Source organism: Anthonomus grandis, chromosome 15, assembly GCF_022605725.1.
Source record: "Anthonomus grandis grandis chromosome 15, icAntGran1.3, whole genome shotgun sequence".
Taxonomy (NCBI): domain Eukaryota; kingdom Metazoa; phylum Arthropoda; class Insecta; order Coleoptera; family Curculionidae; genus Anthonomus; species Anthonomus grandis.
In genome coordinates this window covers 9,606,544-9,631,036 of record NC_065560.1, presented here as the reverse complement: position 1 = coordinate 9,631,036, position 24,493 = coordinate 9,606,544, and the positions used below count along the sequence as shown (strand labels likewise).

The following is a 24,493-nucleotide window of genomic DNA, read 5'->3' as shown; positions in this document are numbered from 1 at the left end:
AACCAACAACTAGCTCAATCGCTAGTTCATAATACCACTTTACCCCACGACGAAGGGAAGAATTGTAGGCTTTCATCTGGTCTGATATATCAATATAGGCTTTGTGTTTATTATATTCAATAATACTTCTTGGCTTTGTTTTTTCTCCTGATTTTTTCTTCTGAGTAACCATTTCCGGAATAAATTTTGTTGTCAACATGAGAACATCTCTTCGGTCTTTCCATTTCTCAATAAATATACCATTGTTACTCTCATTGGCAATATGATCCCCACATTTTAATTTTTTTTGAACCACAACTTTTGAATTGTTTTTTCGATTGCTGCGTAATGTGCCCAGAATATATGACTGTTTTTCTAAAAGTTTAGAGGCCAGTTCGACAGATGTATAGTAGTTATCCCCAACGATTGTGCATCCGTGGTTTAACAAATTATCTGTGAGTTTCAAGACAACATTGGAGGGTAGTGACTGTCCTTGATTAGGTTCTTTTTCTTGCCCCCAGTAGATTGAAAGATCGTAAAGATAACCATTTTCAAAACATAGTTTAAATAATTTTATGCCAAATTTGTGGCGCTTATCGCTAATATATTGTTTGAATTTCAGTCTGCCTTGAAAAGGTACAAGAGTCTCATCTATACAGATAAACTCGCCAGGGACAATTGGAGACTGAAAATTCTCCAGTAGTTTTGTAACAAGAGGTGTTATCTTGTACAATCTGTTACCATCAGGAACGGTTTCGTTGTTTGCAAAATGCCAAGTTTTTAACAACAGTTGAAAAAGATTTCTAGGCATAGTTTGTTTTATAAAGTTTAATTATATTTTGCTTGTTGACCGATATAAGGAAATTGAAGGTAATTGAATCTGACCGATCCACATGATACAGCCAATAAACTGTTCCATCTCCGAGCGGTCTGTGTTTTTCCAGTTTTGAATACGTGCGTTTCGTGATTGAACTTGGGCTTTTTGTTGTTCAGCGTATATATTTGTTTCTCGAACAAATAAATTAAATATGTGTCAGTAATTATATATAAAATAAAACAACCAATTGGTTGTCTCTGATCGAATATCGAATGCGCGTCGCAATTACGCTTGGGTGACGGTCACCTTTGCCCCCCGCCACTGGCCAGAATATTGCGCGTTTGCTTTCAGGCGATGGGGCATAAACGTCTTCCGTCAAAAAAAAATATGAAAAATTTGACAAAAAAAATGAAAATTCCGTAAAAAAAGCATGAATAATAGGATATTTACTAAAGTGGATTTAGTATATTAAATAAAATAATTTGGCCCCAGGGTACTACAATAATGCATTTCCGTTATGGCACTTTAAGTGTTAAGTATAGCAAGAATTCATCTTCTTGCATCCATCCACTAGCATTTCCTGCCCCAATGCACCCAGGTGGACCGTCACGACCGAAATGATCCTGATATCTTAATCTTGGGAAGATAAAGATTGGTGGGATGCTTTTTCCAATTGCATTTACCGCTATTGCCACTGTAATCAAAGTGCCACGTTCTCCTGATGTAAGTGCCCCTACCTGTTTGCATCCCTTTTCTGTTACGATTTTAGCAGGTTTTTGTACCGTCGTAACACCGGTTTCGTCACTAGCTTATATTGCACTTAAGAACTATATTGGGTTGTCACAGGCTTTAAGGTCATAGTTGTCGTAGATTTTAAAAGAATAGCTACTATCAGGTACCTAGGAAAAATGTGTATACAATTCTTAACCTTTGCTATGTCTAAATGTGCGAATTTTGAAAGCAATGAATAAATAATTTATTTATTTTTTCACAATGTTATAAAATGTTTTTTTAAAGAAGGCGCACAAAACGCCTTCAATTGTCTATAAGAAATGACTTTTTCTATTAACTTAAAATAATAAGAATGAAAACAAGGGGTTTTTTGAAAAACGCAAGAATCACATTTAAAAATTGGAAATAACCATTTTGCAATATGACCACCACCGTGAAATAAAAGCTTTGGAGATGCGGTCATATAAAAGCCAACTAAAGACTACTTATTTGTTCCAAAAAAGTTGAAAGAAAAAAGCATCCACAGTTGGGAATCAAATTAAATTAAATGAAATACTTAATTTTTTTTCGACAAAAGCTACTACTTTAATATAAAATCAAATATATGTATTTATTAGGTTATAATAGATTCACCCTGTAAGAAACCATAGTGCGATTGCATGTCCCGCATTATCCGACGACTATAGCGGCCGACCGACATGACCCCTACGCCACGTTCAATTGAGCGAGTTAAGCTCAATTAACGGAGATGGCCCCTTAATTGGAGACAATTGAGTGTGCTCCACAAAAAAGACGAGGTTGGCAACAAGTTGCCTTTTATATTTTATACGTATGATGCATTTACCGAAAATGTTTACTCATGGTATAGGCAATCAGAAAAAACACAATTACCATTTTAAAAAATAACGTACTAAATACTGCGCATTAGGAACATCGTAATATAGATCATAAATGTTTTTGAAATGTACGTTGGTTTGGACTCTCTATATGTACAATTACCAAAATTTGACTTAATATAAATTAAATTTTTACACTATTTGTGATCTCTGACTACGTTAAACTCTCATATAAACTTTCACGTAAAAATAAAATATTAGGCAATATATTGTTATACAATTGATAAGTGATTAACATGAAAGTCATATAGAATCGCTGTTTTTTTACCATTTATCGTTTACAATTTAGTAGCACAGGCCCTTATTGATGAAATCAATTTACTTATTTTGAAGTTATCTATTATAGCCAGTTTTTTTGTGCTTATATAGATCATGAACTGGATAACTAAAGCTGAAAGAAAATTTATTACACACCATCTTCTAAGCGAAAAATCTGTGGCTCATACTATGATTCCAATTTTTTTTGACATAACGGAATTATTTTTTGATGTCGATTATTATACAGGGTGTACCAACAAGGTGTACGGCTAAGATAGCGCCTTAACTATACGAGGTAGAGCAAAAAGTTCTACAGCAAAGTTGTAGGGTTGACAAAAACCTACGAACTAAAAATATTTTTATGTATACTGGGTGTGTCACAAAAAAGTAATATGATTTTTTTTTAAATGGTATATTATGGTACTAAAATGTGAGGCAAAAAGAGTACTTTAGGTTTTTAAAATTTCCGTGCGGCGTTGCAACGTACTTAATTTTTTTTATGTTATTTTTTGCCTTTTAGAGGGTTCGCTTAAAAAATCATAATTAACTTAAAATTTATTCTGCGCCTATGAAACTTGTCCCACAGTTAGTATAGGGTACCTCCTCTAGGCTGACTATGATATTTTGTAATTTTAATTTAATACAGGGTGTTTTTAAAGAACTTTCAAACTTGCTGAAATTAAATACGCAATATCTGAAATTTTTCAAATGGAACACCCTGTATATTTTTATCTAATTAAGTTTGTCGCTAAACCAAGTCCTTTTTGAGATATTTTAACTTTTCTGTAAAATACTATGCATGAAACAGGCATTCTTTAAGTTTTGATCAAGATTGGTTAGAAACATTTGTTTAAACGTCAAATAATAATTGTCAGATTATTAGTTTTATGACAGCAGTACACAAGATCAATGTTTTTTCTTCAAAAACCAATTTAGAAATTATTGTCAGTGATTGGATTTTTAATTTTTATTGTTAATTTTGTAATCAATATGAATTTTCCTCGTGAGGAATTTGTTGATATGATATATGCCCTTGGAGCTGCTGAAAGAAATAGCCTTTTGGCATCTAGAATTTATGCGCAACTTTATCCTGAAAGGAGACATCCCCAAGCACAAGTGTTTCAAAAACTAAAAGAAAGATTTGAGAGAACAGGAAGTGTAATTTATGAAAAACATGAACGGGTGAAGCCAGTTACAAATGAGGAAAACAGGATGGCAGTAGCTTTAAGTGTCGTTGAAGATCCTCATAAAACCGTTAGGCAGCTTGCTAAAGGATTACCGTTTAGTGCAACATCAATATCTCGCATGCTTCGAAGCGAAAAATTTCATCCTTACCATATTCAATTGTTGCAGGAATTACTTCCGCAGGATTATGAAAGAAGAATGGCTTTCTGTCAGTGGGCGCAAAATAAGATTCGTCAGCCTGAATTTTTTAATTTTGCGTTTTTTTCGGATGAAGCTACATTCCATAATAATGGCAGTGTTAATAAACACAATTTTCATTATTACGACACCAGCAATCCATTCTTCACTCGAGAAATTCATCATCAACATAGATGGTCGCTTAATGTTTGGCAGGAATAATAGGACATTACGTTATTGGACCGCACTTTTTTAATGGACATCTTACAGGTGAAATGTATTTAAACTTTTTACAAAACGACTTTAATGTCCTTGTACAAACGTTGCCTGACCATGTTCGAGATAGGATTTGGTTTTAGCATGACGGCGCTCCAGCTCATTATAGACATGCTGTTAGAAATTTTTTAAATGAGCATTTTGATGACCGGTGGATAGGGAGAGGTGGTCTCCAGATTTGACCAGACTGGATTTTTTCCTGTAGGGATATGTGAAGGAAAAAGTCTATAAAACAACTCCTACCACAAGTGAAAATATGAAAAATAAAATTCGGGAGATTTTTCAAACAGTCACGCCAATTATGTTGTAAAAGGTTAATGACTCATTCTCAAAAAGGGTAAACGCTTGCGTACAAAATTTAGGAGGTCATATTGAACACAATTTATAATAATTGTAATTGATCTTTAAAATTTAAAATCAGTGTAACGATGTACATTTATGCAAAAATACGTAAGTACCTACCTAGTATGTAATTTAATTTTGCTGTTTTTTTTAGCAGTTTAGGTGAATAATTGTGTTGATTAATTTTTCAAGTATGTAATAATAATAATAATAGTAATAATAATAATAATAATATTAATTGTAGGAAAAGTAATAATTCTAATTCTTCAATAATTTTTTCTAAGCAATCTTGATCAAAACTTAAAGAATAACCGTTTTATGCATAGTATTTTACAGAAAAATTAAAATATCTCAAAAAGTACTTGGTTTAGCTATACGACACATTAAATAAAAAATAAAGGTATTTGAGGGACAAACTTAATTAGATAAGAATATACAGGGTGTTCCATTTGAAAAATTTGAGATATTGCGTATTTAATTTCAGCAAGTTCTTTAAAAACACCCTGTATTTAAAAATTTCAAATTATCAAAGTCAGCCTAGAGAAGGTACCCTTGACTAACTGTGGTACAAGTTTCATAGGCGCAGAATAAATTTTAAGTTAATTATGATTTTTTAAGCGAACCCATTTAAAAGACAAAAAATAACATTAAAAAATTAATTACGTTGCAACGCCGCACGGAAATTTTTTAAAACGTTATACCAAAGTAAAGTACTCTTTTTGCCTCACATTTTAGTACCATAATATACAGGGCGTACCGTTTAAAAAAATCATATTTTATAGTAACTTTTTTTGACACACTCAGTATACATACAAATATTTTTAGTTCGTAGGTTTTTGTCAACCCTACAACTTTGCTGTAGAACTTTTTGCTCTACCTCGTATAGTTAAGGCGCTATCTTAGCCGTACACCTTGTTGGCACATCCTGTATTTATTAAATTATTGTAAAAAGTCCCATTTTTTGTAATAGAAAATATAAAGTTTGCTGTGCGAAATTGGTTTTATAGATAACTTGGGTATGTTTGTTCCATAAAAAATATTGGTGTTTGTAAATATAAATACATGTTTATTGTATAGTACATAAACGCTTGTGATATACCGCTCATCAAAGAAAATAGAATATCATTGACCACAACAAAACTTGCAATAAAAAAAAACAACAATAATCGCTTTGCTTTGAGATAAAAAAAAGTGCTACAAGATCATTAATGAGATGGATAACCGCTAGAATCATTGCGAGGTTTAACAAAATTCTTAAATTGTGTGCAGCCACGTTGGCATACTTCCCAACTCTTTGAAATGTCTTAAATATATATTTTATCTTGATATAAACTTTAGAAACAGTCTATCAAAAATTCCTAACATTCCTAACAAATGATCATTACCACAGCCTCTCTGGGGGTATATCACAAATTTGCTGGAATTACAATACCTGCACTTCAAAATCCTTCTTTGAACCATGAATCTTCAATCATTGCTATTCAGAAATGTACTGGACGGACCAGATAATAGAATAGATCCAATTCCAAGATAGGTAAAACCAAACAATCAAAAGGATGAAAATTCTTTTTAACTCTTTCAGAAAATGAAAAAGTGGGGTCAAAAATGACTCTTTGCTCGGATACTCTTTTGCTCGGATACTCTTTAAAGGTTTTTTCACCGTTTAAGGTGTAATTAAAAATTATGAGACTTCCATTTAAAGAGAATGACATGCAAGCACTTTTACTGACATTGAATCTAAAGATCGCAACATCACAAAACATTTTCTGATCTAAAGAAAATCTAAAGAAAATATTTGTGATCTTCGGCAAATAGGAGAATGCCTAATCCATCTTGTTTTTGTCTACATGCGTCACGTCGCGGTAGTACTTTTTTGACCTTAGGTTTATTTTAGTTTTAGGTTTATTTATTATGTTTATTTAGGTTTATTTGGATATAAACGAAAAAATTTTAGTACCACTTTGTGCAATTTTGTAGTGGGAATCTCTTGTGATAAGATATATGGTGGTTACAGCCTCATTGGTTGGAGTCATTCTCAGAAAAATGTTCTAAATTGTAAATAATCTTGAATGAAAACGAAAACTGTTATAAGTGTTCTAAAATCATTGAGGGTGAGTGCTATGAATGTGATTGCTGTCAAGCGAAAATTCATAAGCAAATAATAAATAAAGCATTAGAAATGCAAGTAATACCAATGCGGAAACGTATGTTGTTGTTTGTTTGTGATACATGTAAAAAGTTTTTTTCCTAAAATCCCCTCCATAATTCAAATATTAGAAAATATTTAACAAGAATTCAAATTATTTAAAAATATGCTAGAAGAAAAACAAAACACCAAAGTGGAAATACTTGAGAAAACAAAAAAGCATTGCATTCATTATATGATGAAATCAAGTTTTTTCATACTCAAAATATTTAAAAATGTTCTTCCATATTTACAATAAGAAAAAATATTTTCAATTGCAAAATTATAAATAATAATGAACAATAATAAGAAAATTAAAAGTATTATATGATTATTTAAGAAAATAGTATATGAATATTAACTTCATTGGTCAAAAGAGATATAAAAAAATTTTCATGCGCAGTCGTATAACATTTATAATCAAAAAAATGTTTAAATTATCTTGTTAGAATATTCCTTGTTGGTAAACTGTGATGAATGAATTCGATGAAACAACTTTCATCGAATTCTTTCATGTTACATTAATCCTTGTTCTGTCAACTTGTTGCGCTTATTGCTATTATGTGAAATTAACTGTCATTACTTATTAATTCATGTTTAATAATTAATGTTATTTGTAATTCTTACTTTTAAATTATTACTTTAGAAATTATTATGCTTGCTCACTTTGATAAAGTTACATAAGATTTTTTCATTTTATAATAAAGTACGAAAAAAATTGTTGTTTATTATTTCACACATTTACAATAGGTTCAATTGTTTATTTACTTCTTTATTTATTCATTAAATACAATGACGTGTAAATCACCCTTTTGCGATAATAATACATAGTAGTACATGAGTGTACAATATAATAATAATGTAAACAAAGTTTGAAAACCTAATAAAATTAAATTAACTTAGTCGGTGATGAACAGATGAACTGCGATATTCGTAAAAATAAAAAAAATCACAAAAAAGATTATTATCGTTTATAAAAATCCTTTTGCAATAATAATACATAGAAGTAAATAAGTGCATAATGTAATAATAATATAAACAAAGTTGGAAAACTTAATAAAATTAAATCAACTTATTAATTCGTCTTTTAATTAAGTCGGTGATATACATATGTATAGGCAAATATATTCATAAAAATGACACGTTAACGTGTATACATAATTCTTACAATTGAGCAGAATCGCAGCGTAATTAAGAAGTAACCAAGAGTACGAGATTTTCCGACAATGTATTAGCGGTTGTGCATAATCTATTTTTTGAAAATTTTTTAGATGAATTTTGTAATTTGTATGAATTTTTTTCTATCCCAAAAAGCGCTTTTTTGGGTACGTTGGCGCCATCTATATTTTGTAATTTTTATCGCAGCAAGTGAACTCAATGAGAAGAGTTATAGAAAATGATGTCCCCGACATTTTTTGTCCTTACAAATTTTTCCAAAAACCAACCATTCTCGAGATAAATGAAATCCAAAAAACTTTTGAGTTTTTTCAAGAACCCGGTACGCATCGAGGTCACAAATTTCCAGTTGAGCTTTCTGAATGCTCTTTTAACGATTTCCGCAAAAAAATTGTGTAGGTATTTTTTCGTCGGCCTTTTTAAAACAGCCTTTTTTTATACAGATTTACTGTACTACAGGGTAAAATTACAGTCTATGAAATCAAAGACCTGTTTGACCACAAACTTTCATTCTTGAGCAATGTGAGTACTATTATACAAATGGGTTATAGCAATCATGGATTCATTAAGCTTGAATAATGGCTTTCTTATCTGGTCTCTCCTATATCCAAATTCATTTTTTTTAAATTAACTGTATTGAGGGAATGCAGAATAGATTCCTGCGAATTTGTGCTTTTAAAAATCATATAATTTTTTAAATCGCTTTCGAATGTATTATGAGTTGATTTGACTTTGACGCACTAATTCGTTTTAAAATATATTTTGACGAATATGATCAAGTTAGAAATTATTTGTTCTTCTGCACTATCTTAACATTGGCTTTAACATTACTATCGAATAAATAGTTGCCCATAGAAGCGATGTAAGTTGTACCTAGATAAAAAATATTCTCGTGTTTATTTCAGTTGTGTCCCCTGCGGAAAATTTACGAAGAATCTCGTGGGAATCCCGCATAATACATATCACCTATAAAGTATCCTACGGTACTTGATTGAAACTTTTCAACGCGCGTGCTAAAGTCGTCTCATATGTATTCACGTGTACCCTCATCGTGGTGTAAAGGCATCACCCCACGAGTTTTAAAAAATGGGGTGAGTCTTTCTCGACTATAAAACCATATGGGATGCATGATGGTACAAGGAGATATATCTCCGTGTTGGAACTGATATTCATGTTGGTTGAACGGTTTAAGTCAATTTTATGGTAATTAGGGTAATTATATGTGTATCACCATAGATAGGCTCAATATACCCAAATTTTTATATTTTTTTTTACATGTGCTTCACTTTATTTTGCTTCATTTATTTGCGAAAATCGTGGTAGGTACCCGTTTTTGTTGAAAATATACTGTACATTTTTAATTATTGTAATAAATTGTTCCAAGTTTTCAACTATTTTTGAAATTTTTAATAATGGGCGCTAAACGACTTATACCTTCATTGCGATAAAAAGCATTCTGCTATTTTAATATAGTAAATTATTCTGTTATTTCAAAATTTGGACTCTTAAGATGCTTTTGCGATAGGGATACATCATAGGCATAGACAATTACATTATTATTACAATATTATTATTGAATATTGTAAATAATCTTTAACTTAACTACTTTAATAAAGGGCATTGGTTTAAGTAAGGAGATAGTAGGAGACACTAATAATAATAATAATAATAATAATAATAATAATAATAATAAGCCTTTATTTCCAACAGGCAACTTGCCTAATAACAGAAAACAGTTGCAAAACATTGAAAAATATATTTTAAAGGAAAACAAAACAAAACAAACCTAAAAGAATGAAATAATATAATAAAAAATGAAAAGAAAAAAAGTAAAGTCAAAATTTCAAAAGTTATCCAAAAAATTAGAACAAATGGCAGAAAGAATGTTAGGGGATGTCTAGCATTAGGGCTATGCACCATGAAACGTACACCAGAAAGAAGTATAAGACTATCAATGAATCCATTCAGTAACTCATGCAGGAATTTTACAGAGAAGATCATTCTTCTGAGATGTAATGGATGTAGATTGAAGCGTTCCAATAGTTGCCGATGATCAAACCCTGTAATATATGCCATCCTGTTTGAAGGCCAAAAACTTAGCAAATCTACGCTGAACAGATTCAAGGAGACCAACATGATTCTGATAGAGCGGGTTCCATATAATGCAGCCAAATTCCAGTTTTGATCTCAAAGCAACAGAAAAGCAGTCTTAATGTAGATTCCAAAGTAAAACTCTGAGAACTTCTAATTATGAACCCAAGCCTTCTCAAGGCTGACTTGACTATGTTGTTGAAGTGTGGAACGAATGTAAATTCAGAGTCAAAGGTGATACCAAGATCAGTAATTTGCTCTGATCTACTCAAAATAGTATCATTAATAAAGTAATCAAAATTTAAGGTTTTTTTTGATCTAGAGTAACTGACCACACTATATTTAGCCGCATTCAAGCCTAACCTGTTAACAGCGCACCATACCTCCAATGTACTTAGGCAGTTCTGAAGAAAAACACAGTCCTCCAAACTATATACATTTAAATATAGCTTCAAATCATCGGCAAAATCCAGCATATGACAAGTGAGTGACTCAATCAAGTCATTTATAAAAAAACTAAACAGGAGTGGACCCAGGTTCGAGCCCTGTGGTACACCCGACGTTACGTTAAAAAGTTTCGATGTACAGCCTTCATATTGGACATATTGAGATCTACCAATCAAGTAGGAATGAAATAAATTAAATAATCTCCCTGAAAAACCATACTTAGTTAATTTATGCAGCAAAATATACTGATCTATCCGATCAAAGGCTTTTTGGAAGTCGGTATAAATAACATCGACTTAAGCATTAACATCAAGCGATTCACAGATGTGGCTAGACAGACAGGATAAGTTCGTAACACAAGATCGCCCGCTAAAAAATCCATACAGGTCTACAGAGATGAGTTCTTTTGCATGACTAAATAGCGACCGATTAAGGATAATTTCGAAAATTTTTAAGAAGTTACAGAGTAATGAGATTGGCCTGTAGTTCAGGATTTGATCAGAGTCCCCAGCTTTTAAGATAGGTATTATTTTAGCAGTCTTCCAAATTTCAGGAATCTGTTCTGTTGACAGTATTAAGTTGAAAATGTAGGTCAGCGGATCAGCCAGGACACCAATGCAATCTTTAACCAAGAAGCTAAGTACACCGTCTACACCAGATGTAAACTTATTTTTGAGTTTTTTACTAGCCAAAATAATCTGGGAAGCATCAAAAGCATCAACTATGTCTTGTGGGTCTTTAATTACCACATCATCAGGTAGCCTCATCATACCAGAAATCCTGGTGTCATACCAGGAATTCTGAATCCTGGTGAACTTATATTGATTGCGTATTTGTAGTTTGATAAGGCATCTAAGAGAATGGAATTTATTTTAAATGAATGGAGAATAGTACATTTTAAAGTTGAAAGCCTTTTCTTTCCTATAAATGTTCTTAATCAATTCCCGAGAATAATAATTTGGAAATCTTCTTTTACGTTTGCTAATAATGCTCTATAGCAAAATCTGTCGAGCAAAATTACTCATGATATGCTTCTTATTCACACACAACATTAATGTACCAAAGTTATCTTTTCGGCAGTGACATTTGAAGAGTTCAATCTCACTGCCGAAAAAGATCTTGATTTGGGAGAAAATAGGGAACAAGAATACCTGTGCTGCTCAACTATGGAGAAAGGCAGTAGCTACTAACCACAAAATTTAAAGGAAATTGACTTTAACTTTGATGGCTTTCGTCAACGGTTTTCTAAGAGAGATTACTCATAAAACCTAGCTTTGACATTGGGAAAAAGGCTTTGAATTTAGTTTCAATTTCCAAAGAGAAAGTTTGCAAACGAATTATTGAAGACAAAATATTTGACAAAATATTTGACAAAAATTTTTAATTTTTTCATGTCTAACTAGACGGTGTTACTAGATTTTTAAATTTCTTATCAGAAGAATAAGCTTCTCTGAATTCTCCCTAAAATTTAATTTACACAATTTTTGGGACGGAAAATGGAAAGAGCATCCAAAAAAGGGGGTTTGAAAATTTTCAGCAAATTTGATGAATAACTGTAGTCACAATTCCAAATAATCAATTTTTTTTAAGTATTTTGGGCGGACTATTGCTCTGAGGAAGAGCATTTTAGGACACATGTAAAAAAAAACATTTTATTTTGACTCCAATAATACGCTCTTAAAATATTTAACGCGAATTTTGTAACACCCTAATATTACTAAATAAGCTTTAGCTCAAAGCTGATGTCCTGGAATGGTTTAAATACTTTTTGTCCGAACATCATCAGGTTGTACATTTTCAGAATCAGCAGTAGGTTACTTATGTGGTGGTGTTTGTTTTGTTCCTTATACACATCAATAATCGACGTGTCATTATTTATAAAGATCGCATTTCTTACGTCGCATCATGGATGATACTTAAGATCTCCGGCAACATAGAGATAAACTTTTCAGTGCAGTGAGATTTGGTGAAGTATCCGTTGTAAATAAGTTCATTAGGACTAAGGAATCCAATAACTTTTTGGGATTGATTGACCACTGACACTATTCTTATTCTAGATCTAACTCTATCGTTGTAGAGCCAGAGTAGGATATTAGGCCTTATTATAGTTGCTACAAGAGGGCTATTGCCTTTTTTACTGCCTCAGTACTTGACCTCTTACTTTAGTTGCACGGGTTTTCAGATACATTATTGGATCCTTTAACTTAGGAGCAAGATCTTTTCTTTAGGAGAAAAATATGAGCTCTGTTTTATCAGTCTGGTGTTTACGCACCATTCATGCATTTACATGCGCTCACATATTACCCTGATAAATTTCCCTGTGCTAATGACTGAACCTGTGAAGTTAATGGGTTTGTACGACTTAAAGCCAGTGTAAAGTCCTTTCTCCTCCCTCTGAGCATAAAGACCACATTTGCCAGTCTCCAAGTATGTGGAACTTACCTAGTAGATCTAAATTGTCAGTGATGATAAAAGTACACAACAAGAGCCTTTAGTGAAAAATATTCAATAAGAAAAAAATCTCTAAAGTTTTAAGATTTACTAGTTTTTAACAGCAGTATCGCGGTTGTACCATGAACGTTATCCCGAACGACAGCATCCTGGATACGAAAAGTTTATTGCGGTGCACTATGGAAACGGATCGAACTATTATTTTGGAAATCCATGTAAACAACAATTTAGAATAATACTTCTTGGCATTCAGAACCTTGGCATTCGCCTAGAACCAATAAAAAAATGTTTAAATCTGATTACACCCTAAGGTATCAGCCTAAGATATAAATGATTAAAGTCCGGTTCAGAAATCTATTAGAATCTGTGATGTGCCGCGAATAGTCCGTGTGCCGGTGTTACTTGTATTGTCACATGACATGCATGTTTAAATCGCACAATTTTATGTGGAAAAAGTCATAAAGTATTTTTTTAAATTTATACATTTTATTCGTAAAATTTGACTTCAGACGTCCACGTACTATTTTGTTAGACCTCAGTCCCAGCCACTCAAGCGTGAAAAGTTGCACAGGTCCGGCCTTAAATGTATTTATGGGTTCAGTTTGGGTCAGTATAGCTTTTAAATTTCTATTAAGTACGTAAAATCAGTTTCACCAAAAATTTTAGTTTTTAACGCCATCAGTGGGATGTTTATTAAATAGTAATTAGTGATGAGAGCATAGGCGGTACAAATTACTTAGGCTCATTTATTCTATGGATTAAGGTATTAAAGATTTACTTTTTGAAACAAAAAGGGGGTAAAATATTTTGGTTTGTCTTTAAATTTTATATATTTCCTTTTTTTTTTGGTATTGAAATTTATTTTTATTTGGTGGTTATTATTAACGGGGATTTTGGCCGCCACATTCAATGTCCTTTATTATTTTTTTTTAAATTATTTTATATTTTTAGTCTTCTATTGATGAAATGGCTTTATGAAAAAGATCGTCGGCTAATAAAGAAAAATGAAAATCTGTCAACAATTTCTCAACTTTATTTTTATTTACTTTAACAGATGCTACTTCACTTGAGTGGTTGGATCAAAAGATATAAAATAATGAAACATTCTAAGGAACTATAACTGATCAATTTCTGAGTCTAAGGATTGTTTACATCAGAGAATATATTAAATAAAAAATACTTTTAAATAAAAAAACTTTTATATATTTCCCGACTGAGTGACCAGAGTGGTTGCGAATCAAATTGATAGAGCAAATATGTCGAATATAGGATTTAAAGAAAATCTGTGACATTCATTAGATGAACCACATTTAATTCGTTGATCGAGTTTAAAAAATGTTTTCATGTTTCAAAAATGGAGGCTTGTGAACAAATTGACCTAATTTCAAGACCTAGTTTCGGTATTTTTGAATAAGAGCTTTTTGTGGGAGTTCAGATTTTAGGTACGTTCTTGGAGTTTCTAAGAAGAGCAAATAGGACCTGCGGCATCGGACTGACAAAGCGATGAAATTTAAAAATAGGGATCTTCTTAAAAATAGGGATCAGTTTCAATTGATCATGCGAGCTCAGAAACTTAAGCTCGATAAACCTAGTTGTTATCATGAGTCAATTGACTTGAAGTTTCGCTTACAAATAAACTAATAAGTTCATACTATAAACTATTTTAGTTTACACTAATAATGCTGTTTACAAGTTGTCACTTTTTTTTAACATTTATATTGTCCATTGTTTATTGCAAGTTGATCAACTTCTACAGTGACGTTCAATTTAATGTTGTCACATTCTTTCGTATTTTTTTACATTTAAATGGTGGTTCTTTACATACACCTACCTGATTTATAAAACTTCCATCATAATCCAAAAAAAATGCTCTAATTTCACTTGATACCACTAATTTAATTCTAACGTAACCACGAGGTGTATAGTAAGGGTAACATTTTTAAAACACTGATATAACGTTATAAAAGATAATTTCCGGGACACCCTCTCGTCCAAAAGTCGGAAATTTGACTGAGTTCCGCATGGTGTGCGTAAAAAAGTTTTAATAGCAAACAATTGGACAATATTGGGCTGAATTGCATTAAAGAATCTGTCCATTTAAACTAATATACTAATAGCTGCAGTAATAGTCATTGTCGCTAATGGGGAAAAATTGGGTAAATTGATAAATTCACTTTGGGTGATTGAGTTAAACGCGTATGCCTGCCGGTTTAACTACCATTCGAGCTATATTGTTTATGAAACGGTTTAATTGACATATTGTATCTCTTAATTTTCGTTAATTCCAAGTTGTTTGTGGACGGGGGTGCGACCGTCGATATCAGTTGTTGGTTTTACGCGATCCGGGCGAGATGAATGGAGTACGATTTGTGGTGAAAGTGATCGTTTTGATATTTTGTCACATTGTGAAGCACAAGTGCAGTTTGAAGTTTTACCACCAAATAGGTTTCAAGATATGTGTGGAATAATATGCCGGAGATGAGGATAATAAGAAATGGTGGGTAGACATTTGGCTATTTTGTCTATGATCTAGTGCTGTTGGAGCTACGCGTGCGCACAATCCATGGAGGAGGTACTTTTGACCTAAAAAAAAATAAACTAAATCAGTATTGAATAGACGATCAGTATCTATTATCGCAACTCTTGAACCGACTCATTCACTTGTACAATACGGTGATGCAATGTCTGACTTAATTTTACGGTCGGGTTTTGCCGTTGGAGGTCAATTAATTTTATTCTACATTTATAGAACGTCAGCAGTTTAATAATTTTACATATTTTTTTATATGCATACCCTTCCGTTATAGTAGAATAGTATATTAATATTAATTTTCGATTGCTTGTACTTTACCCGAACCAATCTTGACATCTTTTTCTAACAAACAGTTTAACCCAGATTTTTGGTTCTTTAAATATACGTCAAATGTTTTTCCCAGATTAATGACGTCGTCGAAATAAACCCGCTACTATTTTACGTTTCATAAAAATAAGAACAATACATTTAATATTTTTTGCACATTTACTTTAATACAATGTTATTGTTTCTTCGTGTAATAAAGTCACTGGAGGAGAATAACTTCAGCGTGGGAACTGCGATAATACCAATCTTAATTTTTTAAGTATTATAATTTATAAATTCGTACTAAGTATAGATCAGCTGAAAACAAACTTTATTCACCACTACTACAACAGAAAAATATAACTATGGGATCACAGCTCTAGATCTTTTTCATACAGTCATTAAAATATACTCCACTACTACTAGCAAATCTTGAGAAATTCTTCATTAGTAAGTTGAAATGATCTGACATGACTAATGCAGTACTAATGTCCGTTTTAAAAGGAACATCAATAGGGAGTTTAGTAAAGGTACAAAAGTGATTGTTGCAACATCAACATCTGGAAAAAAAAGCTCTTCCAGGAATAGTAAACTTATATTTAATATGACACAATTGCCACATAACTGAAAATATATACCTTTGTCCTTTATCATTATTAGCTATGATCCTTTCACCCTTTTTCTTCTGAAAGATTAATATCATAGAGGTTTATTTTATCATAATAAGTCCATTTGCAAAGGAGTTATTGCACTTAGAGTCAGGTTTCGGAAGCAAAGTATCATAGTGCTATTAAGCCCCTTTAAGCTCATATCCCAAGTTATAAATTAAGATATCCCGATGCGCATATCTCTAATGGTTTGCATGATTCCTGAAGTAATTCCAAGGAAGGAACAAAGCGAGAATCTGTCTTTTCAACTACGATAAATTGTTTGTAGTCCTTTTTGACAATGTAGATACTTAGTATACTATAAATAATGATACTTCCTGGACCAGGGCCAACTTCATACGCATATTCACCTATAACTTTTCCTGGAGCACTAATAAATTTATCTGTAGTTCTTTCATCTAATAAGAAGTTTTGGGAGTCGCTGCCTTGCATTATTGACTTACCACTCAATACAGTTACATCAGTATGAACCTAAAATTCAATATCATTATATTCAAGATGGAACTGTGTCAGTAAATTCGAGATAGAGGTGTAGCTTCTGAATATTTCTTGTATTCATTTATAACAGGCATTGATATTGTATCAATTTTTTCAGAGTATCGTCTTATGGGGATGATGGAGGTTTTTGCAATATCTGACTTCACTTTTTTGTGGATGACTAGTGGGCAGCATTCATGAGTATTCTTACACTAATATTTAATAACTGTTTTCTAGAAAAATATTTACAATTAAAGCTTACAAAGGCACCTGACAGAAATAAAGGAAGGCAAGAGATACCTCCCCATATTCTGGGTCCACAAATACCCGTCACGAAAGGGGGTAGCCCTCTTATATCAAAGTGTCAAAGTAGAATAACATTCTCGTCTATCTGACATTCATATGAGAAGCAATTCATAATTCCTTCATTCATTGGGCGCAAATTTAATGCATCTGAAAATGCAACTTTATTCAGAAGGAAAATTGTAGATTAAGATGCACTGAGGACTAAGTTAAGTCATACAAGATGTTAATGTTTTAGTCATAGATGTGAAGGCAGATATTTTATCCTTAGACTTGGTACCCTAATAAAAAAGGCTTTTCTATTAAACGTGTGATTAAACAGAAACTCATGAGTAAGTAAGTTTCATCAGAAATACCTAATCATCGTTACCTTAATGTCTACGTTACTTGAAATAGAAATAATTCTTAGACACATTTTGTATTATGGAATTTTATTGGTAATTGGTTATTAATGTATTAATTGCCTTGATTATTTCAGGATTTCCGTCTTTCGTCAAATCAATTACCTTAACGTCGGATATAGGTCAGTTGAAAAATCAGGTCTTCTAAATTCATATAAAGACAACGTTTTAGCTTAATGGATAATATAGTATAAAGATTTAATTGACCCCGTATCGAACATTAACGAGACCGGCTTAAATTATAATACTGGGTCACCATAAAGTCACCATAAATTGAAATATTCTTTTTTTATTGTGGAAATAGTTTTTTTTTCAATACATACATTTAATATTTCTTTATAATATATGTTTTTGCTTTCAACGCCTTTTGTCCGGTCTTCTGCTTCCTTCTGTATGTTACGTCACAATTATTAGGTTCGCGTTTTTTATTAGTAGTCATACGTCTCCAGATAATTGAAATATTCCTTCTTACTCCTCGCTTGCCGTACCATAAATATATTGTTTCTTAGTACAAGCTCAGGCATTCTTCAAAACAGTTAAAATTTGCAAACTTCAGTTGATTCTAAAGTAATAAGTAAAGTGCTTCGTTGGCAATAACTTCATTGACAAACGCGTTTAATAAAATACGTCATGATAATCTAATGAGAATGGTGGTAGAAAAAAGGTTGAATAACCCTTTCCATCAGATTATTTTTTATATTATATTTACTATAATCAAAAAGCGAATAGAGAAAGAGGCAACGGAGGAAATCGAGATTAAGAAAGGCATACGACAGGGATGTATATTCTCACCAATCTCATTTAACCTATATTCAGAAGATATAATAATCAGAGCAAGATATAGATTTTAAAATAAATGGCATGTTAACTTAAGATACGCTGATGATACGTTTGTAATTGCAAAAACTTGAGAAGATCTTTAGATACGAATTAATAGAATAGTAGAATGTAGCGAAGAATACAGACTATCACTTAATATTAGCAAAACAAAAGTAATGGTGGTTTCTAAATTACACCAATACTTCTCTGACGTGACCGTACATGGTCCAAAAAATGGAACGCGTGAACGAATATACCTGGAAACTGTTATCAACGAAAATAACGATAGACTGAGAACTGACTGAGCTAGAGCCACATTTACTAATATGAAGAATATGTTCTGTGAACGAGAACTAAGGATTAAGCTTAACAATTACCTTGTAAAATTTTAGATGACATTAGTTTTCTTTTCTAGGGAATGGAAGCGCGGGCATTAAAAAAATCAAGGATAGAAGCATTTAAAATGTGGATGTACCGTAGAATACTAAAAATACCGTGGACAGAAAGAACGAAATAGGTGTAGGTTCTACGACGAATGCAGGAAGAGAATGAATTGATACTTACTTTTAAAAAGCGCAAAGTGCAATACTTGGGACATTTTATGAGGGGGGGAGGGGGTTATACAAGAAAAGTATAATAAATACAAGTAAATAGAAGAATAATTTTTGAAAATGTGACCCAATACGGCAGGATTTAAAATCACTTGTAACAAAAAAATAGCATTAGGAACATTGCTAGACATAAAATTCCATTCAATCTACTCTCTGCAACTGGATTGATAAAACAAAGGCCATCAATTCACCCTTGAGGAAAGCCACAGTAATTGCGAGTAACTCGAAGCTGTCCTCAAAAAGGTGTCCTATAGCCATAATACTGGTCAGTTCTGGTACAAGATCTACTGATAAAAATAAGAAATGAAAGAATGCTTTGCTTGGGCTTCACAGACGACTTGGTTACAGGAGTCAGAGGCAAACGCATGAACTATACTTGAGAAAAAACACAGGATGCACCGAAGCACGGAACATAATTGACAAGTGGTGTAAGAATGAAGGCTCGTCACTTTAAATATTAAGTTTTTTCATTTTTCAAAAAGGTCTAGACTCGATACATTAAAAAAAATAGAACTTAAAAATTACTTGGGGCCACACATCTACAAGACTATCCTCAAGCCAAAAACTGCTATAGGCAGATGCAAGCTATTATGTGGTAGAAATTGGAGAGTATTGGAGAGGTAAGATCCATATTCTCACACGGTTCAATCGCCTGAAGAAGGAGAGTTACACCAACCACAGCAATTAGTCAACTGTAGGGCACCAAAGGTTAGCGTGCTTATGCATCACCGGAACTATGAAAACAACTCCTACACTGCTACACCGACGATGGAAATGATGCAGGATCAACCTCTGATCTACATCTTTATAGAAGCAAAAATTAAGGCGGTTTAATACAGGCTCAAACAGATTTAAAACCCTATAGAAAGGTAAGGAAGAGGTCAATGTCTAGAATATGCTATCAGGCAAGATGATTCCTTAGTACGTCTACGTCAACAGATACACACAGTTTTCTGCAAAAATTACAGACGGAAAGGATTAGGATAGACAGAGAGATAACAAAAGAAATACGTGGAATAGAATATTTCGTGGTATACCGAGAGAATCCAACCTTTAATACAGAGAATAGTAGGATTGGAAAAGAAAAAAAAAGCCCTGAATACAATCATCTTAAAACGTTGAACCAATCAACCACTCAACTATTCCACGCTGCTGTTGACAAAGTTTGAATAGTCAATATGATAGCCAAAGTCCGAAATGGAGAGGTACTGAAAGAAGAAGAAGGACTGGGAAGATTGAATTTCCCAGTTCTGCTTAGGCCTACAACTAGGCGGTTTTTAAGGTAATCAGCTCTCTCAGCTCTCATAAGGTCAGAACCAAGCTAGTAAAAGATCGTTTGAGTGACGGAGAGTAAAGCCATGACCAACCCAATAAGACTACGTGTAGTTGCCAGACACTGAAAATAAAATTATGGAAAAGTAGCAGAGACGATACCCAAAAAAGGCTGATGTCACAAATTAATACATTTTGTGTCATTCTGTGGCATTGCAGTAAGATCCTTTTATATTAAAAACTGGGTCATAAGATAATCACAAGCTGAAGGTATTAAACAACAAGTCAAAGTCAGGTTAAAGGTTCATAAAAACCTACACGACCAAATTTACCACTGACTTTTTAAACTAAATCTAGTCGATTCCAAGGTAGGACAGGATTTTGTATTATATTAATTATTAGAAAAAAAAAACAAGAAGAACCAAACACTTTAATTTTTCAGTTTTGAAACAAAAAAACTTACATTCTGACTTGCGGAAACCGAAATAAATCTACTGCATACAATGCCACTAAGCCCTCTTACAAACAACTCTAAACAAAACAAACCACCCCTGAGTGTCCTTCAAAGTTCACCCTGACATTCTGATATATGTACGCGCTTATTACCTTCTCGATATCAAAAAATAAATTCCCACAAGAAATTCGGCAATTAACTCACCCAACCCACATGATTTCGGCATCTTCACCGCGCCAGTATCCACGTGACCACCATAATATCGATCACTTATGACTAGGACCTGTTAGGCCCTCATCTTTTTCGATTTTCTTTCTTTGCTGGGTTAATATTGGGATATAATGGTGTTTAATTTATTAACGATGGATTTTTGGGGTGAGGGGTCATGACGTGAGAACGGCTAAAGGTTAATATGTTTATTCTCTCGTATTTGGTTGAATCTTGAAAAGTATTTGGAAAGATTTCTTAAAATAAATATCTACATGTTATTGTAAGCAGTATGAGTTTAGGAAAAAATAATTAAAAAAGTTTTTTTCATGTTGAACTATGCCCAATACTCTAGGTTTCTCGAAGTTTCCTCTACTTCGAGGTATGACACTACCAATTGAAAAGATATTCTGAAATTGCCTGTTTTTATCTATCATAATCGACATTTCTTGACCACGTCGTAAGTCATACATTTAAGACGATTTTATTGTGTTTTATGTTTAAAGATACGTACGTTACATATTAAATTTCAGAAAGTATTTATGCATATTAAATTTTGGAATTTGTTGGAATAATCATTGTACTAAGAAACCTAAAAGACTCCCTACATATAGTCTAGCCCCTTCAGAATTCGAGTTGTTTTACTACTTCGGACAAGTTTCTCTTTTACTTCTCCCTTAAAGGACATGCTTGTAGAAGATATGACACAATGTGATAAAACACGCCAAGAAGTTTAAAATACGCCATTCTCAGTGTATCTGCTGAGGCATAACTAATAATAACGATACGTTTATTTCCAAAATCACAAAATTTAAATACAAAATAGTTATTCTACTTTACGTACAAGTACAAGGAAGAAATAAACGATTAGTACCGATGCTGCTCTATTTAGAAGCTTGTTGATACTTTTTCTCTAGGGATATATATTGTCCAATTCGGGTTTAAAGGTCAATATCGGGTTTTTCTTGTCTGAGAAAATATTCCATCAATGGTATTTCAATACATCACTCATAATTTATTTGTTTCTGTCCAAATTCAATTATTATTATTGTCGTCATTAAAACAATCACATCTTGCACAACACATACAATAAGAAAAGACAACATTATTTAAATTCAAATACTTACAGTAGCACATAGGAATCAACAATTCCCAACATGGGAATTATCAAACATTTAATAAAAGTTATCGCTCTGTTATTACAAAAATAATAAGAACAAGCTACAAGTTATTCATCAAATGATGAAATATAGCCGCTAATTCATTGCCTTATATAAACTTTAAACGTTGCTGTAGACATTTTTTCCTGTGGGTCTTGGTAAGTTTCGGTGCTAAATATTTGAAATGACGCTGACCAATACTTTTTTGTTCCTACCAATACGCGCATTTTGATTAAGCCTATTTCTTGTGGGGTATGTGTGCGATAAAATTTCAAGAATAATTTTTTTCCTATATATATTCATACTTAAATTGAAACAGCAAAGTTTCCTCATGTCCATTATTTTTGTTTCCTTATAAAGTAAATTGGTTGGAAATAATATAATTTTAAGTATCCATTTTTGAATTATGGTTAATTGCTGTAAGTGGCAATCCCGGACACCACCCCACCCGATCAATCCATATGTGAAATGAGATTGAACCAACGAATAGTATATTATGGTAAGGTTCTTGATACTTCGGTTTTGATTTACATATTTAAAAGTTGAAACTAAACCTCTAATTTTATTGTTCAACTGCTTTAACTGTTAGTCCCATTTAAGATATTGTTCATCTTTAAGATTTTGGTGTACAATAATACCCAAATATTTTGTGTACGGTGATACAGGTATTGACAACGATTGACTAATTTCTAAAGCACCTATTTGGGGAAGATTTCTGGTGTAAGAAGTAAAACTAATATACAGGGTGATTTTTAAGTTGATACTTTTTTTTAACTGTGTATAGAACTCGGTAAAATATACATTTTTTTCAAATAACTTTTTTTGATACACTTAAAAACAAGGACATACGGAATAAAAAAAGTGAATATGGGTTTGTTTTTCATCGTCTGTTTATGTTTAGTTTTTGCTCGAATTTTTGTATTATCGATCACGCATTGTACCGATCAGTTAGTCTTAGACACTTTTGGTTTATTGTTGTTAATTTTAAATTTGCAAATCCTAAAAATGGCACATCGTTATAAAAACAATGAACTTGTGGACATGTTGCTTATTTATGGAGAGTGTCTTCAAAGTGCTGCTGCTGCTTCGGTATTATAAGCAGACCGCTTTCCTTTGCGGAATCATCCTACACCCAGAAGTTTCATAAATCTTATTCAACGGGCTAGGGATACTGGCGATTTACGGGAACATCGTGGAGGGCATGCAGGAAGAGGAAGGAGACCTGAAAATGTTCATAGGGAAGAACAAATTTTAAATCTCATCGAAGAAGATCCAACAACAAGTACTCGAGTTATTGCAGGGCAGGTCGGATTAAGTGAAACAAAAGTATGGACAACATTGCGCGAGAATCAATTTAATCCCTTTCACGTTCAACGTGTCCAAGCGCTACTGTTTGAAGACTTCCCCCGCAGAGTTCAGTTTTGTGAATGGTTCCTACAACAACATGAAAATGATCAACATTTTTCGAACAAAATTTTAGCCATGGACGAGGCAACATTCACCCGAAACGGAATTAACAATTTTCGAAATACGCAATTCGAAGAAATCGAAATTTTTAAACAAATCAATTCTTTTTACATTAAACTGATTCAGAATATCTAGTAATTCTTGTATTTCAAGTTTGCTTAAGACATATTATCTATTAGTTTTATTTTTAATAAAAGACGATCTGAACGACCTGATATCCCAATTTTATCGAATATTTTAGACCGAATCGTCAACAATCAAGCAAAGGAGCATGTTCGACGGTATAATTTATTGCCGATAAAAAAATCTGGATTTTGACCAGGATATAATTGTTCAATAGCAGTTTTGAAAGTAAAAGATAATATATTTCATTGTCTAGAAAATAATGAATTGGCTATTTTATTGTTGACTACTTAAAAGCGTTTGGTCAAATAAATCGCAGACTTCTTCTAGCAATTTTCAAATAGTTAGGCCTTTATAGTCTTGTAAGATTATTGCTACAGTGTAGATGTCAAAAGATTAATGGTAATGGCAAAGTTTCTAAGCAACTGTCTTTTGAGGTTCCTCAAGTATCCATTAATCCTTATTATCCTTCTAATCCCCCAATTGTCCTTTAATTTTCACACCTTACTCGCCCCAGAGAGAATACTAATATACAAATATATTTATATACAAATGATACGTAGCTTTACAAATTGTCAACTGAACCAGATTTAGATACTTTTCTCTCAGTATCTCAGAAAATATGTCATTTATTTAGCTTTAACCCTCTAATACACCTGCCATTCCATTTAAAACCAAAA

At 32.5% G+C, this 24,493-nt stretch overlaps 1 protein-coding gene across 1 annotated transcript in view; it reads right to left on the bottom strand.

Annotated features, from left to right (window-relative positions):
• LOC126744851 (COP9 signalosome complex subunit 9) overlaps positions 1–15,017 on the bottom strand; it is a 40,236-nt gene extending 25,219 nt beyond the window's left edge. Inside the window, exon 1 of the mRNA XM_050452412.1 lies at positions 14,844–15,017. The gene's annotated coding sequence lies outside the window, so the exon portion shown is untranslated. The remainder of the gene's footprint in view (positions 1–14,843) is intronic.
• Positions 15,018–24,493: the final 9,476 nt, after the last annotated feature.